Genomic DNA, 21,257 nt, shown 5'->3' with positions numbered 1-21,257 from the left:
TAAATGAACGTAAAAAATCCAAGGAGATGTATCTTGCATATAGAAAAGTCTGAGAATTGCAGGTGTTTTGAGACTCTATATTTACAAGCACTCCAGAAAAGTATCAAAAATGAGTTAAAACTGCGTGGTCACTGGGATGTCAAACATACAGGCAAACTCGTATCTTAAAAAAGTTCTATCTTTATCCAGCTGGGGGTTTTCTATCAGATGGTGACCAGTGCCACCCCCCAACTGGCAGTGCATGGAATATCAGTTGGAATGACCCAGATGCTCCTGCTGCCCTGAGCAGCTGGTGCAGACACAGCCAGCAGCCTTGTCTGCAGGTGAGCCTCCTGCCCGACAAGACCCTGCTGAGCAAATCTGTGACACGCTCTGCTTTGTTCACTCACGCTGTGCGGGGCTCTAGTTTAAATGTATATTTTATGATGCAAGATGTTGATGGTTGATGAGCCCAGCCAGCACTTTATTAGAAAGGCATCATGATCACAGTGATAATGTATTTTATTGTTTGGGTTTTTTTTTTTTTTTTTTTTTTTTTTCAGTAACAGAACTCAGCTTCACCATGGGACTTAGAATACGCCCATCTCATTTCCTATGAATCTTTGATGTCACCTTTAAGGGCTAAAAGCACTCCCCAGCAGGTCGATTCATGCGTTAAGACGTCAGCCCTGCTTGTCATTTATGACATCGTCTGACCACGTAAGAAGTTCATAGTTTTTCATTTATTCTCTTTTGTATTTTTTTAAAAAAAACAAATAGAAATTTGCATGTGACTCCTTCCATTTGGAAGTGTCTAGCTAGTGTGAGCAAAAGTCTCCAGGACTCTTGTGTCTGTGAGGAGTTAGTGTTTGGAAGGCTTTGCTTCCGTCCGCTGGCTCGTTAGGTTCTATAACTTGTTTTGTCCTTGGACTCAGAACCACTCTGTTGCTCATCAGATTCTGTCAGCCTCTTTAGTCTTCTTGTCCTGTGTTCTTACGGAATTGTCCAAGCACCAATGGTGCAAAGGAGAACAGCCCGAGTTTGGGGGATTCAATACCACAGGGAATGTGGTGTGACTGCCGCCTGCTCTGTTACATACCTCAGCTCCACACTGTGCCAGAATGGACCAGTACTCGCTGGGTGCTCTGAGGGGAATCTGGTAATTGGAATATTTCAGTAGCACAAAAGTTAAAGGAATGCCACCATTGTACTCGACCAAGATGGGGGCTGTTCTCTCTGACCTGTCCTCCAGTCTTAGTGTATAAATGTGAGTGACTGGTGAATGCCGTTGAGAAAAGGGCTTATTGTTCTAGGATCCCCCACAGGAGAAGCTCATCACCTAGGCTCTTGGGGGAAGCCCTTAGGTCAAGCTTGGCATGGCAGGGACACCCTGGCTCTGTTGCACAGGTGTCGGCTTTGGTCTCATAGAGACCAATTAATGTTGATGATTAGTTTTCCTTGTAGGCTGCCTATATGAGGGAAACATTCTAGTGCAGAGAAAAAAGGATGATTGACAGGTTGATGAGAAAGGGTGAAGGGTGTTTGTTTGTGTGCACCTGCAGCAAAGGCAGACACCTACCCAGAGGTAAGAATTCCTAATCCTGCACACTTTTACCTTTGGCTTATTTATCTATTTATTTATTTTCTTATTTACTTATGTACTTGCTTACTTACTTACTTGTTAAAATGGATTCACCCTTGAACAGGAAAGTCACTTTAGCTTGGGACCAACCCTGTAATTGTAGTTGAGAGGGTGTAGGCTTGAGGCCTCTAAAAAACAACAACAAAAAACAAACAAACAACAACAACAACAAAAACCTGCCACTGGGCTTCGCCTTCTGGCTCCAAACTGCTAAACCAGGACCAGAGTGATTTACAAATAAGGTAAGTGATGCCCTTTCAGTCCCTCCAAGAAGCCTCCTCGGTTCATTTCCAGGTCAGAATGCTCTGCCGTGTCTGCCTGAGTCTGCAGTCCGAAACTGACTCATTCCTCTCTTTGCCTACACACTGCATAACGGACCAGCCAGTTTGCTCAGGAAAACTTCAGGGGGTGGGGAGTTTAAAAGGCTTCTGGTAATTTCCCCAGTTTTCATGTCCCTCCTCTTGGAGAGGTTTTGAGGAAATGGTTTTTAATGTTCTTAGGTTCTATTTTGTCTCTGTCGTCCACACTCAGGCGTTGTGGGTAGCAGAGTCAGGAGAACATGAAGTCTGCAGCCAGGCATCTTAAACCCTTGCTTTTGTCAGGTTCTGTCGGAGTCCCGACGGCACTGCTGTAGCTTTAGTGGGTTTTTACCGTGTAAAGGTTGCTTCTTGACCACCGTACCTCCCATACAGCTTGCATACCCTGACACTCTACTTTTCTGAGCTTTGGAAAAAGTGCTTAATAGGCAGTTTGGAAAACTACATATTCACACCTCATTTATTTTTGTACTTGTGAAACGATTGTTACCAATTAAGAGTTGCGTGTATTTTTTGTCTTATTTAGAGCAGGTTCGAACAAGTTAAGTCCTTATCAGTGAACATTATGACTTTTATAATGATATATATCCATATCATACAGAATATTCACCCAGCTTCACTTTTGTTTCCTCTTTAAGATGGGGTCAAGGGTCGCAGTAGCAACACGTGGCATTTGTTGTTTCTCAAGCAAGGCCAGTGTTAAATGTTACAATGTTTACTTCACTGTATTCTTCTCCTGTTCCCTTTTAAATAATTGAAATTGTGTATCTAACATGTCATATTTGGATTAGGTAAAACTTACAGTGTTGTAAATGTTTTTTTAATAAATAGAACTCCCAGATAACAAGGTAAATGGCTAGATAAGTGATCAAATCAGTGTGGTGTAGCAAACTACCTACCCAGTGCAGTTCTAACAAACTGCCACAGACTCCAGCATGAAAAGACCAGAAATATATCCTACAAAGCCACGCTTCCTAGGAACCCCAGGGAGAATTTCTCTTGCATCTCCTAGCAGTTCCTCATGTACCTTGGTTCTTAGGTGAAGGTCTTGAACCCCTGTTCATTAGGGTGTGGCCTTCTGCTCGATAGTGCTCCTGTGGCCTTCCCCTTCTAGATACATGGTTTACTTGCTTATACCTGCAAAAACAGTGTTTTCAGATACGGCCACTGTGCTCTGTGTGTGTGTGTGTGTGTGTGTGTGTGTGTGTTTGGTAAACCTGACTTCAGCTAGAGTCATCTGAGAAGAAGGAACCTCACTTAAGAAATTGCCCACAGCAGAGCGCCCTGTGGGTGGGTAAGCAAACTGATGGCTGATACGGGGAAACCTAACCTGCTGTGGGTGATTCCACCTCTGGAAAGGTGGTCTTGGGGTTTAAATGAGCAAGCCATGGGGAGCAAGCCAGTAAGCAGCGCTCCTGACTGGTCTTGCTTCAGCTGCCGCCTCCAGCCCTGCCTCGGCTTCCCTCAGTCAGACCAGCCCTTCCTTTCCAAGTTGCTTCTGGCCATGGCGTTTTATCACAGCGACTGAAGAAGCTGTCTTAGACAGCCACATTCACAGATTCTGTTTTGACGTGAATTTTGGAGAAATGCTATTTAACACAGTACAGGTGTGGACTCAGTCCAGCTTAACTCAGGAGCAGACATTGCTTTTTAAGATTATTTCTATGACACAGAAGAGATACGATTCAGTAACAACTGAAACTCTGTAACAGGGTTCTATGTTCGCTTGTTTTTGTTCTTAGGGGATGGAGAGGGAGAGCAACACTCCTCACAACAGGAAGATTCAGACTTACAAATTCAGAGCTCACTATGACGACTCTATTTATTTGGAATTTTTAAAGGAGTAAAGAGAAAACACATAGCATAGTTATTGCAAAAAATAAAATAAAAAAATAAAACTTTTTATTCACACTGCCACGATACTCTCCTCATTTTCATTTTTCTGCATACTCTGGTCACTTCTTCCAGTGACAAAAATGTTCTCCTCTTCCTCAGTTTTTTACATAACTGTTCTATCTACTTTCAAAGTTTAATGTAAATGAATGGCCTAAAATTAAATATTGAAATGGGTTTCCTTATATCACATATATTTTTTTTTTACCACAAATTTCTAAAGAAAGAGTGGGAGCTGGTGTGGCTGAAATGCCTGCTGCCCGTCACACAGGGAGGGTGGGAAGTTCAAGGGCAGCCTGCAGTGCAGCTCAGTGATGGACTCTGTGTGGCATGGAGGAGGTCCCCGGCTCTGTCACTAGTCTTGTTCATTTTCTGTATAAGCTATGGCACTCGGGAACTTTTCTGAACTTCCCAGCAGTGACTAACCTCAGGTCCTTTGGCGCTATCCAGTAAAGCTTTCTGCGGCACGACCGTGCCCTTTCTGCTTTGACCCTGTCTGCTTGGGTCACCGTTAAACCTCCAGTGCTTATGAAGCAATGGAGACGTCACTAGGAATGTGAATATTTTATGGGTCTGTTTTAACCAATGACCTTTCACCGATAACCTGCCACTCCCAGCCCTGTGGTGTGCCTGGATGCCTGTCCTGGACCTCCCTCCAGCCTAGTGACCACAGAATAGGTAGAGGCTTCAGCTGAATTTGGTGAAAACCAACCAAGGTTGTGGAATGTTCAACTTGCCCGTGCCCACCAGCCAGCATCTGACCGTCAGTCATGGTGCTGAGAGAGGGGAGCCTTCAGAGATGGGCTCCCCTTTTCGCTTCGTGAGTTCCAAGCGTATCAGTCAAGACGTGCTGCATCGCGCTGCTGCCATAGCAGACACCCCAGAAATCTCGGGGCTCTCGTGGCGAAGGTTTATTTGCTTGTTTGTTTTTACTCACATGACACGTTTGTCTTTGAGAGGCACCTGTGACAAGGGTTCAGACCCCACAGATGAAAGGCTCTTCTTCCTGTTGGCCCAGGCTGTTTGTGGTGGCTGCTGGGAGTCCTTGTTAGCAAATGGCTTTTGGCTTTCCGAGACCCTCACCCAAGCCACCCCTTTTCTTAGAAAGCTCAAATTCAGTGACGGATTTTGGTAGCGGCATAAAGATCCAACCGTGTCAGGCACTTACTGGATGCTGCGGGGGACCCGCCGAATGCTGAGCTGTGTGAGCTAGCTGAGAGGTAGCTGCAGCTTCTGGATGCTGGACTTCCCCCCCCACACACACACACACACACTCCCTTCCTTAGGAATGAACCCCCTGAAGAAAGCAGGATTTTACCTCCTACCATGAAGAAAGGACACTGTATGGTGTAGACGTCTTGAGGGTCCGGAGGTAACTTCACACACCTGCGAGTGTTTGGCGTACTGAAGAGCTGGCACTGTGGCTGGGGCCCAGAGCAGAAGAGCGCCCTGTGCCAGGCCCTGAATGTAGTGTGCAGATCCCTGACACTTGTGTCATAGAGCCAGGCAGAGTGTGGCCTCAGAGACATCACTGTGCTGGGGTCAGTGCTGGGGATGTAACCGTGTCTCCTTATCTGGTCCCAGGATGTAATTCCTCAGAGCTGTGCCTGAACCTAGTCTTCGCAGAGACAATTAAATTAAAATGGGGTCATTAGGATAGATTCTAATCCAATATTACTGCGTCCTTATAAGAAAAGAAAATTTGGAGATGCCTCTTTATGGGAATGGAAACATAGGGAGAAAACGGCCATGTGCTAGCCAAGGCGAGAGGCTCCAGAAGGAGCCAACCCAGATGATGTCATGCTCTCGGATTTCCAGCTGTGAGAAAATAATTTTCACATGTGTCAGCCACGGTCCGTGGCTCCTTGTTAAGGCACTCTTAGCCAGCTGATACCATGGCCTAAGAGGCTGCGCAGAATTCACACTGAACACCACGGAACTGCGTGAAGCGTCGATGAGCCAGGTCCTGGCAGTCACACCCGGTCATACATGGCATGGGTCAACAGGAGTCCATGTGAAGACAGAGGAGAAGCATCCACAGCCGTACACAGGTGGGACCAGCTGGCCCCGCCACTTGAACGGGTGACCCAAACTCTCATGGACCAGGGCCACTTATCACCTCATATCCATGCTGTAGAGATCCCGTGAGGCCAGACAACAAGAAGATGGCCACCCTCAGCTCATGTTCCAGGGGGCTTGGTGTGGGTATGGGATCTGAATGGTGGCGGCCCCACACACTCTCAGTCAAGAGTAGTCTTGAAAGACTTGTGCAGGACCAGCCTCAGAGAGGGCAGGGCTGAGGGTGGAGCATCTGCCCGTCCACTTGGTGGGTGAGGGAAAACAGGCCAAGTCAGAATATAGATGGGTCCACAGCAGCACCAAACAGCTTTCCTGGCGTTAGGAGCTTGGAAAGACACGGCTTGGAAGACTTGGGACAGGGTGGTCTGATGCAGAGGCATGCTGGGACATCTGGAGGCCATAGGCAGACAAAGATGGCGGTCCTATTACATGTTAGCTCCCCAGAGGGCATCCACCACAGAAGATATGCCTCAGGCCCTAATAGACAACATGACTCAGGCAGCCTTTGTCACCGGCCACCCTTGGCTGGCCCAGTGGCAGGAGAGGTGGAAGCTGTGAGTGTGTCCAATGGTCCAGGCATTCATTTGCCAAAGTTGGCATAAATACTCTACAGATCTCCAATCTGTCATACAGAGTGGAGCCTGAGCTTGGAACCAACTGATCGCACTGGACCCCGTTCGCCCTGTAAAGGTCACGGACTCATTCTGATAGAAACATAGGCCCCAGCCTGTTCAGACCACAGGGCTCTCCAGAGCGCTCCCAGAATGCCTGCGTATGTAGCGCCAGGTGTCGTGTGTTTGTCAGAGGCCTGGCAGTCCTCCTCACAGAAGAACGGTCTGACAACTGGCTGTAGCGAGGAGTCTGCATCTTGTGAACCATCCCAGCTCACAGTGTGTCCTGGTAAGGGGTTCAGGGCCAACTCGGAGAGGTAAGAACAGAATGCCGCTCTCTGGAATGCAGGCGGCACTTAGGCTCCATCAACCTTACCTAGTGCTCTCACCACAGAGGAGAGTCCCAGGGTCCAAGAGCCAAGGCATGGTGCCTCTCAGCGCCTCGTAGCCCTAGGCACAGCTTTCAAGACCCAAACCCCTGCTCTCAAGGCAGACTTCTTTCTGAAAGCATGGCAAGAAGCTAGTTGAACCACACATTGTGGGTACTTGAGGATGACCAGAAACAGTTGCCCTCCTGGTGGGGGAGGTGGTGTCTAACCAGGAAGAGGAAGGGGTTGCCAGCTGCTCTCACACACTGGAAGAGAAGAGGTGTGGGACAGAGGTGACCCCTGAGATGTCGCTTGTTCAGTGTGGATGGTGATGGCCAAGCGTAGTCACCCTAGCTGGGGGATGGGGCCTCACACCTCTCAGTAAAGCTGTTGGCAATAGCTGAGTCATAGCTGAGGGGAAGGGTGGACTGGACAGTATGGATGTGGACTGCGGGACACCAGCTATAGCCCTGGGTCCAGCAGCGCAGCCAAGGATGTCGGCATTCAACCCCCTTCCTATCATTCTTGCTCTCTAGGGTCCTAGAAATCAGATGCAGGAATTCCTGCATCACAGGACCCCTGTTCTGCTGAGCCATGTACCTCCTTGCCCTCCTTAAGGTTCCCCTGAGGAAACGAGTCCACAGGGACCTTCCAAGAGATGGAAGCAAACCAGAGACTTAGTGCGGACTGCAGCTAGCACAGGGACACGGTGCGCTGGCCCCGGAACGAAGCCCTGCCTGATGGCCGCTGACCATGCTGTATGCACACAGACCCTGCTCTCCGCTCCTTTTAAAGCTGTCTGAGCAACACAGAGCTGCCTTGCCTGCGGCATTCTGCGTCCCGAGCGGCTCTCATCTGTGATTGATCAATGTGGGTGTGTAAAGGCTGACACAGCCTGACATAGCCCGTCACTGAGGGAGCACTCTGGCTGTTGAGGTTAGTGATGGTCTGGCGTTGAGACTTGACCGGTCCCTTGCCCCACACCTCCTCCCTTTCTCTTCCATCAATGTCGCACCTTGGGGCTCTCCCTAATAACCGTCCTGCACGCCCGAGCCCAGCTGGTGTTGTCCAGCTGCAACATCGTTCACAGCTGTGGGATGCGCAGGCTGCGCTGAGAACAAAAGCTGGAATCAACTGGAGGAATAGCTAGCCACCGCATCGGACATGGAGGGGCATTGGCAACTAAAGACCAGCCAGGGGTACCACCAAAGGCTGTGGGGACTTCCCTTAGTCAGTGTTAGGCCCTCCAAGCCCAGGAGACCTGCTGAGGCAGATAGGAAGCCCTCCTCATGCTTTTGTGTTTCTTGTGTCTGGTCAGTGTCGGGATGTGTTGATTGAACGATGGGTGAAATCATGCTTTCTGGAAAATCGCCCGTGTCCTAAGCCACTTGCCTGATTCTCTTATGACTGCATCTTGTTTTTCCCAAACCCACACATTGGCATCCCGACTCCCAGTGACTTAGAACTGTGGGCAGGGGAGGGGGGGGCTTTAAATGCGCTTGAGATAACTGAGGTTAAGTGTGGGCTCTAGTTCAACCATTCGTGTCCTCACAGGGGAGAGAGCCACCAGGGATGCACAGAGGAAAGGCCTTGTAAGCCGCCATCCCCGAGCCAAGGAGGCACCTCAGGGGCAGCCAATGATTGGCTTTGCACTTCCAGAACTGTTAAAATGAGTGTTTCTTGTGTAGGCCAGCCAGCCTGAGGTATTTTCTCACAGAAGTGTAAGCAGTCTTCTGCAGTGCAACAGGATGATCCCGGACTGGTTATGTAAGCGAGAGACAGGGAGAGTAGATGAGCGGGCAGAAATGGCCTGAGTGGGTGGTTACTGCCTCAAAGACGGAGGAAGGGACGGTGCGAGTCTAGGAATGTGTTCCCTGGCGATGGAACAGCAAGAAAATGGATCCATGCCCTTAGAAGAAACTCAGCCTGGGGGACACCTTGATTTTAGCTCAGTTACATCCCTACTGGCTTTCGGACCTTATGTGTAAGATAATAAAGCTGTGTTGGAGAATTTTAACAGAGCCGCTGTATCTGGCCTGGATTCTGGAGTGATGAAACAGGTTCTGATTTGGCCTACGGTAAATAGTCAGTGATGGTTATCTGAGGTCGTTTGGGGGCTCCTTCTGAGGGATTCAGAGAGTCTTAGCATAACTTAGTCTGGGACAAACCTGGCAAACCAGGAAGTCTCTCATAGTTGAGCATTGCTTGGGTAATGGTTTCTTCAGACAACCCCTAGATCAGAGGGCTTGGTACTCGGAAATTAATTGACTTGCTAAAAGTGCCTCCTGTGTAACAATGAAGAGGCTCTGCAAAGTGGGTTCAGTCCTTGAAAGGTGACCCCCCGGGCCTTAGTTCACCCGCCAGGTCTTTCTCCAGTGGGTCATCCGGAGGGGAGCACGGGCCGTTCTAGGGCTCCTTGTTGACAGCCATTTGCTACAGCAGCGGTGGGGCGCGCAGAGAGCGCCCAGCCCTTCCTCATTTAGGGTTTGAGCATGAACTGTCTCCATGTTCTTCTCTTTTTAATGCTTGGTTTACAGACCCTGGCACGTCTGAGGAGGTTGTAGAAACCCTGGGAGATGGAGCCTGTTTAAATCCATGCCCTAAAGCCTCTTTCCTCCAGCAAGTCCCGAGGTAGGGCTCTGACTGCCCGGCAGCAAATGTATTGTTACTGTTGGGATCCTTAAGCAGGCATCTTTACGGCCAGCCCTGAGCAACCCGAGGAACCGGTTATCCGGCATCTGTGAGGCCACCTGCAAGACCACCCGCTGACCACCGAAAACTACCTCCGCATGCTCTGGGTCGCCCTATAAGAGAACTTGATGCTCTACCTGTCTCTCTCTTTTCTCTCCTGCTTCGTCCAGAGGGGTCTCTGCAACCCCTTCCCCTAATAAACCTCCCACGTGGCGCGTGGCGTGATTTCTGAACCCGCCGTGTAACTCTCATGCGCAATTCTATCAGTCACCTCATCTGGGGGCGAGAAGCTGGAGGGTACCACAGTTCAGTGCGGGAAGAACAAACGCAGTGTCCCACACCCCTCCATCCCCAGGGAGAGGGAAGGACGAGGTTATCGGAGGAGCCGAGACACCCTGTGGCTCATGGTAAATAACCAAGCCGTGCCCCTAGCCACAGCCAGGATCTTAGACCTCAAAGGTCAGGTCTACTTTTTTTGGCTTAAACCCTTGCCGAGACACAGGGCTCACCTCAAACCCACGTTCAAGGTTGCACAGGTGTGAATGGCCCCATATGGCGATTTTCACCAATCTGGGAGAACAGGATGCTAGAATGAAGGAGAGAGTAAGGAAGAGAAGGGGAAAGAAGGATAGAATGCTAGAAAAGATCTTAGTGTCTTTTCTGTTGCTATAACAAAACACTCAAATCTCAGCTTCAAAAAGGAAGATTTACTCCTCAGATTTGGAAGCTGCGAAGACATGGTCCAGCTCCCTTCGCTTTGCCTTTGGTGGGGCCACAACACGACCGAGAAATGGAAAGGGGACCAGCCAGATGCAGGCTGAAGAGGCAAGACAAGAAGGTACAGAGCAGGGTATGCTGGTCCTGCTCCCTCAGTAACAGTGCACTCCTAGAAGCAACGCTACACGGCGGTCAGCCATTCATTCATTAACCCATTAACCCAGCCTCAATCCATTCTGTGTCCTAGTAACGTAATCACACCTCCAAAAGGCCCCTTCTCTCTCCTGTCAGGTCCCTAGGGTCCAAGCTTCCAGCGCGTGGACCCCGGGGCAGGAGGGGAGCATCCAAACCCTGCCCAAACCTCAGAAGACTTTCTCTAGCTTAGCAGCTATGCACCGGGGCATTGTAACACCCCTGCGTGCCCAATGTCTAGCCAGCCAGTACCATCAGGGAGCTCTGGACAGTGCTGATCTGTGTGCCCAAGGGTGTCCCCGACAACCTTGACCCCTCTCTAGTTTTAGAGGTCGACGTGACACACCCGGAGAAGGAATCTCAGTGCAGGAATCGCCTCCGGACCAGGCCCATCCTCTTCCACTGAGCCCACACAAGCAGCAAAAGATGGCAGGCTGGTCACTGTTAACCAGCACTGTCGAGATCCACAGTCACAGATCTGTCACCGGAGAGTGTCTCCTCGAGATTAGAGGAGAAAAGCGAGGCTTGGGGGAAACAGCTCTTGCTCTTGGATGCTCTGTCCTTTCTCAGTCCGGAAGTGGCCGCATTAGCCTCTTTAAAAAGAATGTTCTGGAGCATTCCCTCCGTTTACAATTAAGACTCCACGCTCGCGACTCTTTAAAAACTTCTAAGTCTAGCTTGCGCAGGAGCTTAATTGATTTCGCTTGCCATTTCAGACCGAGGCAGACACACAGGGGAGCCTTTAGGAGAGCACCGCCCTGCGTCTCAGGCAGGTTTCATTTATAGCCGGACAGGGAGTGAGGTGCAGAGAGCGGCCGCGTGAGAGCACCCCTCCGAACCTCCTACCTACCTTATACTATGTGGGGGAAGAAGAAAGGACTTCCTGGGCTGCGCAGCCTCAGCAAGCGTCACAGCACCCACGCACAACCTCCCTGGTCCTCGCAGGTCGTCTGGGTGGCTTCAAGATAGACTCCTGAGTGCTTCTGGCCCGCCTGTACTTACAAAGGTGGGTACAGCTTTAAACAGTCCCTGAAGACCCCTCCCCCCCCCATTCTGCATCTCCACCTCTGCCTGCAGAGGTCACAGAACAGTTCCCCTGCTCTCACCTGCCTCTAGGATGCAAGGGGGGAGGAGTGTGCAGGGATGGGGGTGGGACCGACAGGGTCAGCCACCCTGAACACGGTGTCCACCGCCCTCCGGCGCGCCTGGGGGGTGTTCAGACCACACTGGAGGCTTTCCGTCCCAGGCCTGGGAGAAACCTTCCTACAGGCTCCGTGCAGTTTGGTGGCCAAAGAACCTGTCAAACCCTGTAAGGCGCTGTGCTCGAAAGTGGCCACATGGGGGCACTGCACCCCCAGGAATGAAGAAACGCGGGCTGTCCGCGCTGGTTTACACTAGAAACCAGCTAACTGGCTGTGGAAGGGGCCAGCCGGTCCCTTTCCTGCAAAGCCGACCCTTTCCTGCAGAGTCCTCCTCTGCAGGGAAGCAGCCGTTCGGTGTTCCTCTGATTGCTGCCGTCTGTCCTAACGACTGGAGTCCCTAAACCTCTGCGCTGGGTCACAGCTCAGGCCAGCTACAGAGCCTCTCTCTGGAAGCAAACAGCCATCTAATAAGTGAAGGTCAAGGCCAAGGAGCCGGGCGTCTGGGTGACCAATCGGTTTCTGGCTTGATCTCCTGGTGATGGTGGCAAAGCTGCCCAGGGTTGCGCTAGCTGCCGTTGCTTGTCTTATTACACACCAGGGACTGTAACACACACCTTGGTTGGGGGTTGATGCCTGTGGCACCTATCAGGTGAAACGGGGTGAGCAATCTGCCCTAACCTCACTTCCAAGTGGGGCACTATGGGAGAGAAAAGGGGCCCAGAGCAGCCTGGGGGGGGGGGAGGCAGGGGCAGAAGGAGCACTGAAGCCTGGGAGGCCTCAGGACCTTCTGGGGTGAGCTGGGGGCACAGGATGGAGCTTCCCATGTCTTCACAAGTCTGGGGCCCTGAGGCCTCACTGCAACACAGCCTCGAATGCCGTGGGGCTCTGCTCTGTTCCCTGAGGGTGTGCCCCGTGGGTTGGAGCTGGGCCTTAGGGGTGTCCATCAGAGCCTCGCCCCACCCACCAACTCTCATCTCAGGTCATCAGCATCATTCCCGCTTCTGTTTGATGAGTTTCTGGCACTGAAGCAGTGTTGCCCAAAGCCTGTTCCCCACACCGGCAGCTCCGGCAGCACCTGGGAATTCACGGGGACAAACCCTGGGCCTTTCTCACAGCTTAATCAGGAGCTCAAGGATGGAGAGTGGCCAGCGAGGTGCCAACTAGCTGGCGGTGACACAGTTCGTTCCAGAGCCTGAGAAGCACTGCTCTAAAGGACGGGTCCACCAGTGTGCTGCCAGCATCGCCTCCTTATGGTTGCCCTGTGCTCTTCAGCATGCCCATCCCTGCCTCCCTCCCCTCCCCTAACCTCACCTCTCCTCACCTCACCTCTCCTGACTTCACCTCCCCTTCCCTCTCCTCTCCTGTCCTCTCCTCTCCTCCCCTCTCCTCTCCTCCCCTCACCTCTCCTCACCTCACCTCTCCTCACCTCACCTCTCCTGACTTCCCCTTCCCTCCCCTCCCCTCTCCTCTCCTCTCCTCTCCTCCCCTCTCCTCTCTTCCCCTCTCCTCTCCTCAGCTCACCAGCCTACGGGCACTGTTTTCTCTCATCCTGTCTGCTCCCCACTATGGCATCTACAGTGGGATAGTGAGGGTTAACCAGGCCTAATCCCCACTGGCCCACAGGCCCTTGCCCAGCTCTCCACCTGCAGTGCGCATGATTTCTTAGGAAGCGCTAAAAGCAGCAGAATGAGTGCCACGGGGCCAGGCGCAGAGGCCAGCACATGCTATGGCCCTGGGACAGCTCCAGATAATGACGGTGAGAATGGCCACCGCTGACGAGGCCCTTATCCGAGAGGCAGGATAATGGTGCCAACCGCAGCCAGCCACAGCAGCTGGCATGTGAGGGCTGTTCACAGGAAGCCTGCAAGAGTTCCTCAGTGACTGTTACACTCCACAGAGGAAGGGCAGTAAGTGGTCTGAGAGAGCTAGGCCCCACACCCTCCATTCACACACCAGGGAGAGGGGGCGCAGGCCTTTCGCCCCGCCCCATCAACCCTGCTCAGCACCACCCCGGCCCCCAGGGTGCAGCTCAGCAGCAGCCTCTTTGGAAGAGGTTTTGTTTAGGCTGGCTAGATACTGGGTCCTCTGTCTAGCGAGTCTGCGATGTATACAGTCTATGGACCTGAGTTGAAGGGGGTGTCGCGGGCATTTTGGTTTGTGAGATGTAAACACGTGTTTGGTATAATCCCAAGTGGGGCAGGTTAGCTTGTCCACACCTGTTATGTGTCTCGTGCGGAGCGTGGGCTTTGCCAGGTGGAATTAGTTGAATTCTGAGGACTTTGAAGGGTGTGAATATGACAGCCTGGAGGAAGAAGGAAGGCATGTTGGCTTGGAGGAGCTGAGGAGGCCTGCTTGCTGGCTCGCTGGCTCGTTGGTTTGATGGTGTGATGGCTGGCTGGCTTACTGGTTGGTTACCTGGACTTCTGGATTTCCTGATGATGGATATTGGTATTGTCCCCAAAAGAATCCTTCACCCCTACCCAGCATAAAGAAGTAAAGAGGGCTACATCCCCTTTCCCTTACAACCTTCTTTCCCCCCTGCCTGAGGTTGAGGGGGTTGGGAGGGAGGTATAAGCTTTAAGGAGCCCCCAAAACACCTACAGCAGTCTTAGGAGCTGCGCTTAGAAGCCACATGGGGCGTCGTCTTGGCCTCTCCGTGACTTGGGAGGAAAAATGCCTCATTCATTCTGGGGTTGCTGTGGATCTGGGAGAGGTGAGGAGCCCGGGGCGAGTCTGTGAGCCCAGAAAGCCACACCGTCCATCTTTGTGTGGCAGCAGCTGGCCACCAGGCTCTACAGCACAGAGGCCTGTGGCGGGCAGCCGTCCTGCCACCCCAGCTTCCTGCCTTACAGTTACTTTGATGTCTTGGTCTGAGAACATCTTCCTGGAGACAGCAGACATATCTAGGCCTGCAGCTTCTTGGAGCCAACCCCATCCCACGGCACAGCCGGCCTAGCCCAAGGTTGGGGATCGGTTATGGGTGTCCTGCCACCTCCTGTGGGCTCTGGCAGACCACAGCCACCATCGGAGCCTGCTGGCAGGGAGCTGCGGCAGGGAAGGCTAGACACAGGGTGGAGAGAATGGCCGCTGGCTCAGATGGGAGAGGGCGTCCTGGGAAGATGCCCCTCAGGCAGTCACTCCAGGCACCTTCTACCCAAGATGACATTTTATTTTCCCTCCAATTCATGGAGAAAGGGTTGGTGGGAACCGTCGCTGTTTGCAAATCTCTGAGTTCCAGGCCTTCGGCAGGGAACCCCGGGCACAGCCACCACAGCCTGGGGTTGCCTGCTGGTGTCGGGCAGAGCCAGTGAGGTTGCCAGCTGAGCCACCACACTCTGCCCTTGACAGGAGGTCACTTCTTCTTTCATCTGGGAGCCTGTGGGTTTGCCTGTCTCGAGCCCACAATAGACCAAAGCAAGGAGGGCACTGATGCCCATCCTGGGGGGCCGACAGGCTTTTCCTGAGGTCACTAGCGGCACTCACAGGCAGCAAGACAGTCAGAGCGTTCTGCCCTTCAGCTCGGCGTCAGAATCTCCCACCCAGCAGCTCTTTGCTTCTCTCTATAGAGCGTGGGGGGGGGCTCTCCAGAACCATCAGGGTTTGTTTCTCCAGACTCATTGCCCTTTGCTCCCTGCTCCCTCCTGAAGGGAATGTTTTAATTCCGAGGAAGCAGCGTACAAGATCTCATGGAGAAGCACCTGAAACAAACCTGAGCCTTGGTCCAGCCTCCACTGGGTTGAAGGACTCCAGGCAGATGTACCCACAGGGCCCAAACCTGTGCCCACCTCAGACACGTTGGGTGGAGCCCAGTTGGCCATCAGTTGTAGGTGGACGGTTCTAAGATACTTCCTCAAGGATGCTGCAGTCAGCATGAACCACAGCGCTGTAGAGCAGCGGTTCTCAACGTGTGGGTTATGACCCCTTCAGCAACCCTGTCCAAATATCCCCCCAAAATATTGACACCACTATTGATAACTGTAGTTATGAAGTAGCAATGAAGTAGACTCATGGCTGGGGTGTTCCCCACAGCATGAGGAACCATATTAAAGGGTCACAGGGTTAGGGAGGTTGCAAAGAGCTGCTGTATAGAAAGTGGGAATAAACCCAGCATGGCCCAGAGCGCCTGTGAGCCCTCCAAATGCCAGCAGGTGCCCACTGCAGAACAAATAAATAAAGAAAATGGCATTTACCAAATACAGCCCACAGTGCATTATATACCATCTATCATATAAAACACACGTGGCGTTTATTGTATTTATGACGCACTATATAGTTAATACAGTGTCTGGGGTGTTGAACAACGTATAGACATGCATTCACTTTCCTTAGGGCAACCATTTATTCTTTTTAGGAAGTCCTCTGTAAATCTTTCCTCTCCCAATGGCAGCAGCAGGTCTCTGCTTTACCAGCTGTCGGATAAACCAAGCAGCTCCCAGCAGTGAGAGAAGCCTGAGAAGAGCAGCAACCATGAGGCCTCTCTCTCCCTTCTGAGACTTGGGATGTAGATGACCCCACTACTGGGGTGCCTACAAAGGCCCAGAGCTGGGTTTCCACCTCTTCACTTTTCCTTCCTGAGACTATCCACTCCTGCTGGCACAGCCCATGCTGAGAGCAAGCCTGGGACACGCCCCCGGAGCTGGGCAGACCTGTGGAGAACAGGCCTGGGGCCCTGAACCTCTGTGCTGGCCTGCTGTGCCCGTCCTCCTCCACCAGCTCAGTGTAAGGGACCAGCTGTGCCCAGCGTCCTCGGACTAAGTTGGGCCCGGGCACACATTTCCTCTGCCTGTGGCCCTCGCTATCTCCTCACCAGATGAGACTGTGGCTGTGAAATGTCCCCACGAGGGACTAGCCAGAGGCATGGGCGTGGGCTCTCTAGCCAGGCAGTGCTCCCTGAGGGCTTAGCCCGAAGCCGTGACTATCCCCCCCCCCCCCCCCCCCGCTGGGCTCTGAGGCCAGGTAGCAGTACCGCAGTGACCCTGAGCCAGCCCTGGGTGCTCCCACAGGAGCAGAAGCCTGCACTCTGACTGGCCCCTCTGAACCTCTGCCTGTTTCACCCCCAAGCCCGAGGGTGTCATCTAACCCTGACACGTGGGAAAGCGGCAACCAGGAGCATCTCAGTCCAGAGACCAGGCGGCAGCCAGGGGCTTGTGCTAACCCATCTGTGGTTGGCAGCAGTTTCCCAGAGATCCGAGAAAGGAATCGCCAGGTCTTCTACAGAGACACCTACCTGGTCTACAGACCCTGGAGGCACACAGCAGCCCTCCAGGAGGACGGGGAAACGGGTATATCAGACTGTGAACACTACATTCTAACCATCGGAGGGGCTGCAGCTCCGGGTGAGTTTTCCCTCTGAGCCCCTGGAGAGGCCCCGTAGTCTCCTCCTCCAATCCTGCATGTAGCAGGTGCTCAATAAATACATATTGATCCATAGCCTCTGGCAGGGAGGTCAACCCAAACCTGCCGGGCCGTGGATCCCGCAGTCTGTTTTGGTTTAGCTGTTTATTCTATGTGTGGGGTGTTTTGTCTGCACGCGTGTCTGTGCAGGACGTGTGCTTGCCCTGGTGCTCGTCCAGGCTGAAGACTCTAAGGAGGGTGATGGGTTCCCTGGAGCTGGAGTTCCAGATGCCACGTGGGTGCTGAGGACTGAGCGTGGGTCCTCCAGAAGAACAGCCAGTGCTCATAACTGCTGAGCCATTTTTCCAAGCCCCCGTCGTCTGCTCTCTGAGGGCTGTTTGTCCCTGGAGCAGCAGACGCCGGAGTGTAGCTTGGATTCCTGCATGCTGTAGCAATTAACCAGAAGGCCTGGCTAGACGGAGCTTCAGTTTCAGAATGAGGTGGGACTCGGCATGTGGCGAAGTCCAGGACGGGGTGAGCCCAGCGCCCCGGAGGTACAAGTTAGGGGGAGGCTGGGCCTTGTGGGGAGGGTTCCAAGGGTCCTGGAACTCTGGCCCAGATGTGCATAGTTAGTTCAGGAAGAGCTGTGTGACCTGATGAGATTTACCCTAAAGAGGCCCCATGTCATAAAGCTAAAATGCAATAAAAAGTATAAGAATACAGAGCTGTGGGGTAATTGGAGCTTTCTTCAGGAGCCTTAGGTGTAAGCTGCCCTGCCTTTATAGTTTTGCTTGATCAGAACTCCCCCAGGCATTGCACACACACACACACACACACACACACACACACACAAATTTGTTTTCTTCTTTCTAGTCTTGTATCAGCTAAGAGGCAGGAAATTTGATAGGATATGTCTCCATATAATTTAATATTGCTTCATGTAACCCACTGACCAATCGGCTGGCACCTGTTGGGGAGGGCAGCTTTCACCCAACTACCTTCATCTGAACTTGGACCCGACTCTTCCACCCCGCAGCATTGTTCGGCCTTTGAAGTCAGACATCGAGTCTGCAGAGCTTAGACCCTTGAGCAGCAGGATGGCTCAAAGCAAGGGTGGAAAACTTCACATTAAAGAAACCTGCCAGAGGGAAACGAGGTGGTCAGAAAAGGAGGGGTCCAGCAGATGCTTGCTCTCCCACCCCATCCAACCCCCACCCCCAGGAGGCCCCCTCCACGGAGGAAGGACCTATCCCCCCACCTCCACCCCCAGCCACACAGGCACCGCCTACACAAAGCCTGGCCTGGGTCTCCCAGCAAAGGCCTGGTGTCAGTGGGCACCCATTCTCAGCGGTGACCTCTGGGGCGTTGAAGGGCAGATGAGCTTGAGCTGGACTTAGTGCTGTCTCTATATACAATGTGCAAACTGCTCTGATCACCCCATGTTTTTATTTAAGGTTTCTAGAGCCTACATTCCTTTAATATACAAAGAGTTCCTTAAAACAAATGAAATGCATAGCCAGCCACATGTGCAAGTCACATGGAAACATGCTCACAAACTTTGACTATGAACTGTTAGGTGCTTAGAATAGGACCCCTCAACCTTCCACTCTCCCCCAGGCTCTACACAGGCGAGGCACCTGCTATGCCCCTGAACAACAGCCCCACCCCCACCTCCCTTGTGTTTGCTCCTCAGGAGGATTTATTCAGCACCCACACCCACACTGCCTAATTTTCCCTGCTGCCGCCTTCCTGCTGAGAGGCCCTGTGAGAAAGGGGAGGGGCAGTGCAGAGCAGGAACAGCGGTAAGGGAAGTGGGGCCATGGTGGGTCTGGTGCTGCTCACTGCTCTGTATCTAAGGACCTGTGGCTCCAGGCTTGTTTTCTGGCTGCTTGCCTGGTTTCACATGAGACGGGATGGTTTGAGGCCTACTGAGTCCCTGTCCCTCTCCCTGTCCTCTCCCTTTCCCTGTCCTCCTCTCTTCCTCTCCCTGTCCCTCTCCTCCTCTCTCTCTCTGTCCCTCTCCCTGTTCCTGTCTCTGCCTCTGTCCCTGTCTCTGTCTCTTTCTCTGTCTTGCCTCTCCTCTGACCCTGCAGGCTCTAGGGTTCTAAGCTTCCTCTGCCTTTTCATTTCCCAGTCTGGCCACACAAGGTCCCTTCCACCAGACAAGACTCCAAAGAATTGTTCTGTCTCAGAGCTCCCGTGATAATCCTGTAAAGAGAAGCAGGGTCCAGAATGAACACTCGAGCTCAATTTGCAAAGGTTCCAGAGGCTTACAATTTGTGCCGCTTGCTTGTTATGACGGGAATGGCGACAGGGCCTGGGGACCAGTTTGGGGGTGCGGTGCATAAATGCAGTGGCTGTAGCCCGCTCCATCGGCCTCTGCAGAGGCTATCGCAGCCTGCCATCAGAGCCTGATGGGCCTCGTTAGGGTCACATTCGCTTTCATGAAATGAAAAACTGCAGGTGATAAAGCAACAGAAAAAGTAATTCCTCCAGGTCCTGGGGCCGATGTGTCTTCCCCCCACATGTGAGTTCACGCACAGGTATGCACACAGATGGCGAGGAGCCTCGCTCAGCTCTGCTGTCCTGAAGCTTAGATGCCCCATTCCAGGCAGACCACAGATGCCTCTGCGGAGACTGAAGATAGGAGACATCATAGTTGCTCATTTTCACCCTTAATTGTATGTTTGTGCATGTATGTGTATGTGTGTGATACATGTACATGTATGTAGGTTAGGGATGCACGTGGGTCAGGAGATGACCTCGGGTATCATTGGTCCTCAGTCTCCACTTCATCTGAGGCCGGACTTTGCTTTCTTTTGTCATCACTGCGATGCTCCCTGAGCTGAGCTAGCTAATTCATGAGCTTCTGGGAATCCTCCTCTTGTCCCATCTCACAGTAGGAGCACAGGACACAGAGGGGCATTGATTACTTCAATTACAGCTGTCTGACCTGCCGTACGTGGGGGTCTGAACTCAGACCTGTCAGCCTCAGCATGCACTTTACCCTCTGAGCTATCTTCTCAACGCCCTTGTCCTTAATCTTGATCCTTTGCCGTGCCTGCCTGCTGCTCCTCCATGAACAAGTGAAGGGGCCTGCACGCCATCACCTCACCACGCAGAGGCTGTGCTCCTTATCTTTATCCCAGATAAACTGGAAATTTGCATTCACGCAAAACTCTATGCACAGCTTTATTTGCAACTGTCTAACCTTAGATGTAAACACAGCATCCCGCAGATAAAGAAAGGGTGTTATACCTGATGGTGGAATACTTTTCGATGCCAGAAATGAATTACTAAGACCTGAAGACAGGGATGTCTCTAAGACGGTATGCTTTGTTAGCTGTATGTGTGTGTGTGTGTGTGTGTCTGTCTGTGTCTGTATGCATGCTCACCACTTGTGTGCAGTACCCTCAGAGGCCAGAAGAGGGTGTCAGCTTCCGTGGAGCTGGAGTTAAATGCAGTTATATGCTACCTGACATGCGTGCTGGGACCCAAACTCAAGTCTTCCAGAAGAGCAAATGACTCTGAGAGGCTAAGCCATTTTCCAGGCTAAGATGATCCACTTTGGGTAGTTTCCCACCTCAGAAATGAAAGACTCCAGTGCTGAACTGGCCGTGTGCCTTTTGCTCTGAATTCTGGAACTTTCCAATATGAAGACTGTAACAAGATGAGTGATGGCTGATCAGGCTCAGAGAGGGAGGCAGGAAGAAGTGAAGCAAGAGTATTAGGATGAGAAGCCGCCATTGAGAAGCATATTATGGCATGGGCCCGTGTCATCACATGTTGGACCAAACACAGACTGTTCAACACCCAAAGCAAACGCTGCTGACACAGTAGACCTTGGGTGGTAAGGGTGGGTTCTGGGGTTCAGCAGTTGTAGTGTGTCACTCTGATGGGGGTGTTTGCAGGACTGAGGCTGTGCATGGGTGGGGCTTGGGGATCCAGCAAGTCTCTGTACTTTCCTGTCTGTTCTGCAGGAACTGGGACCTTTCTGAGAAAGAACCTACTAAAATGAGCATGTGAATACAGAGAGGCGTCAGGCAGGAGAGCTGACCAAACTTTCCCCCAAGAAGGGACTTTCTCCACTGTGAAGGTGAACATGACTGGGGGTTGCCATTTGAGTAACTGAGGCAGGAAAACCCGGTGTCCACTTCAGCCATGAGACTCACGCGGCAAAAATAGCTTCAGGGTTGATTTTCTTCTTTTCATCAAATGAGTGTTTGTGGGTTTGTGGCTTGCTCCACGTCAGAGTGTGAGCTGAGCTCTCACTTCTGGCTTCTCGTTTTCAT

This window comes from Meriones unguiculatus, chromosome 16 (genome assembly GCF_030254825.1).
Source record: "Meriones unguiculatus strain TT.TT164.6M chromosome 16, Bangor_MerUng_6.1, whole genome shotgun sequence".
NCBI lineage: Eukaryota > Metazoa > Chordata > Mammalia > Rodentia > Muridae > Meriones > Meriones unguiculatus.
This window is presented reverse-complemented; position numbering follows the sequence as displayed.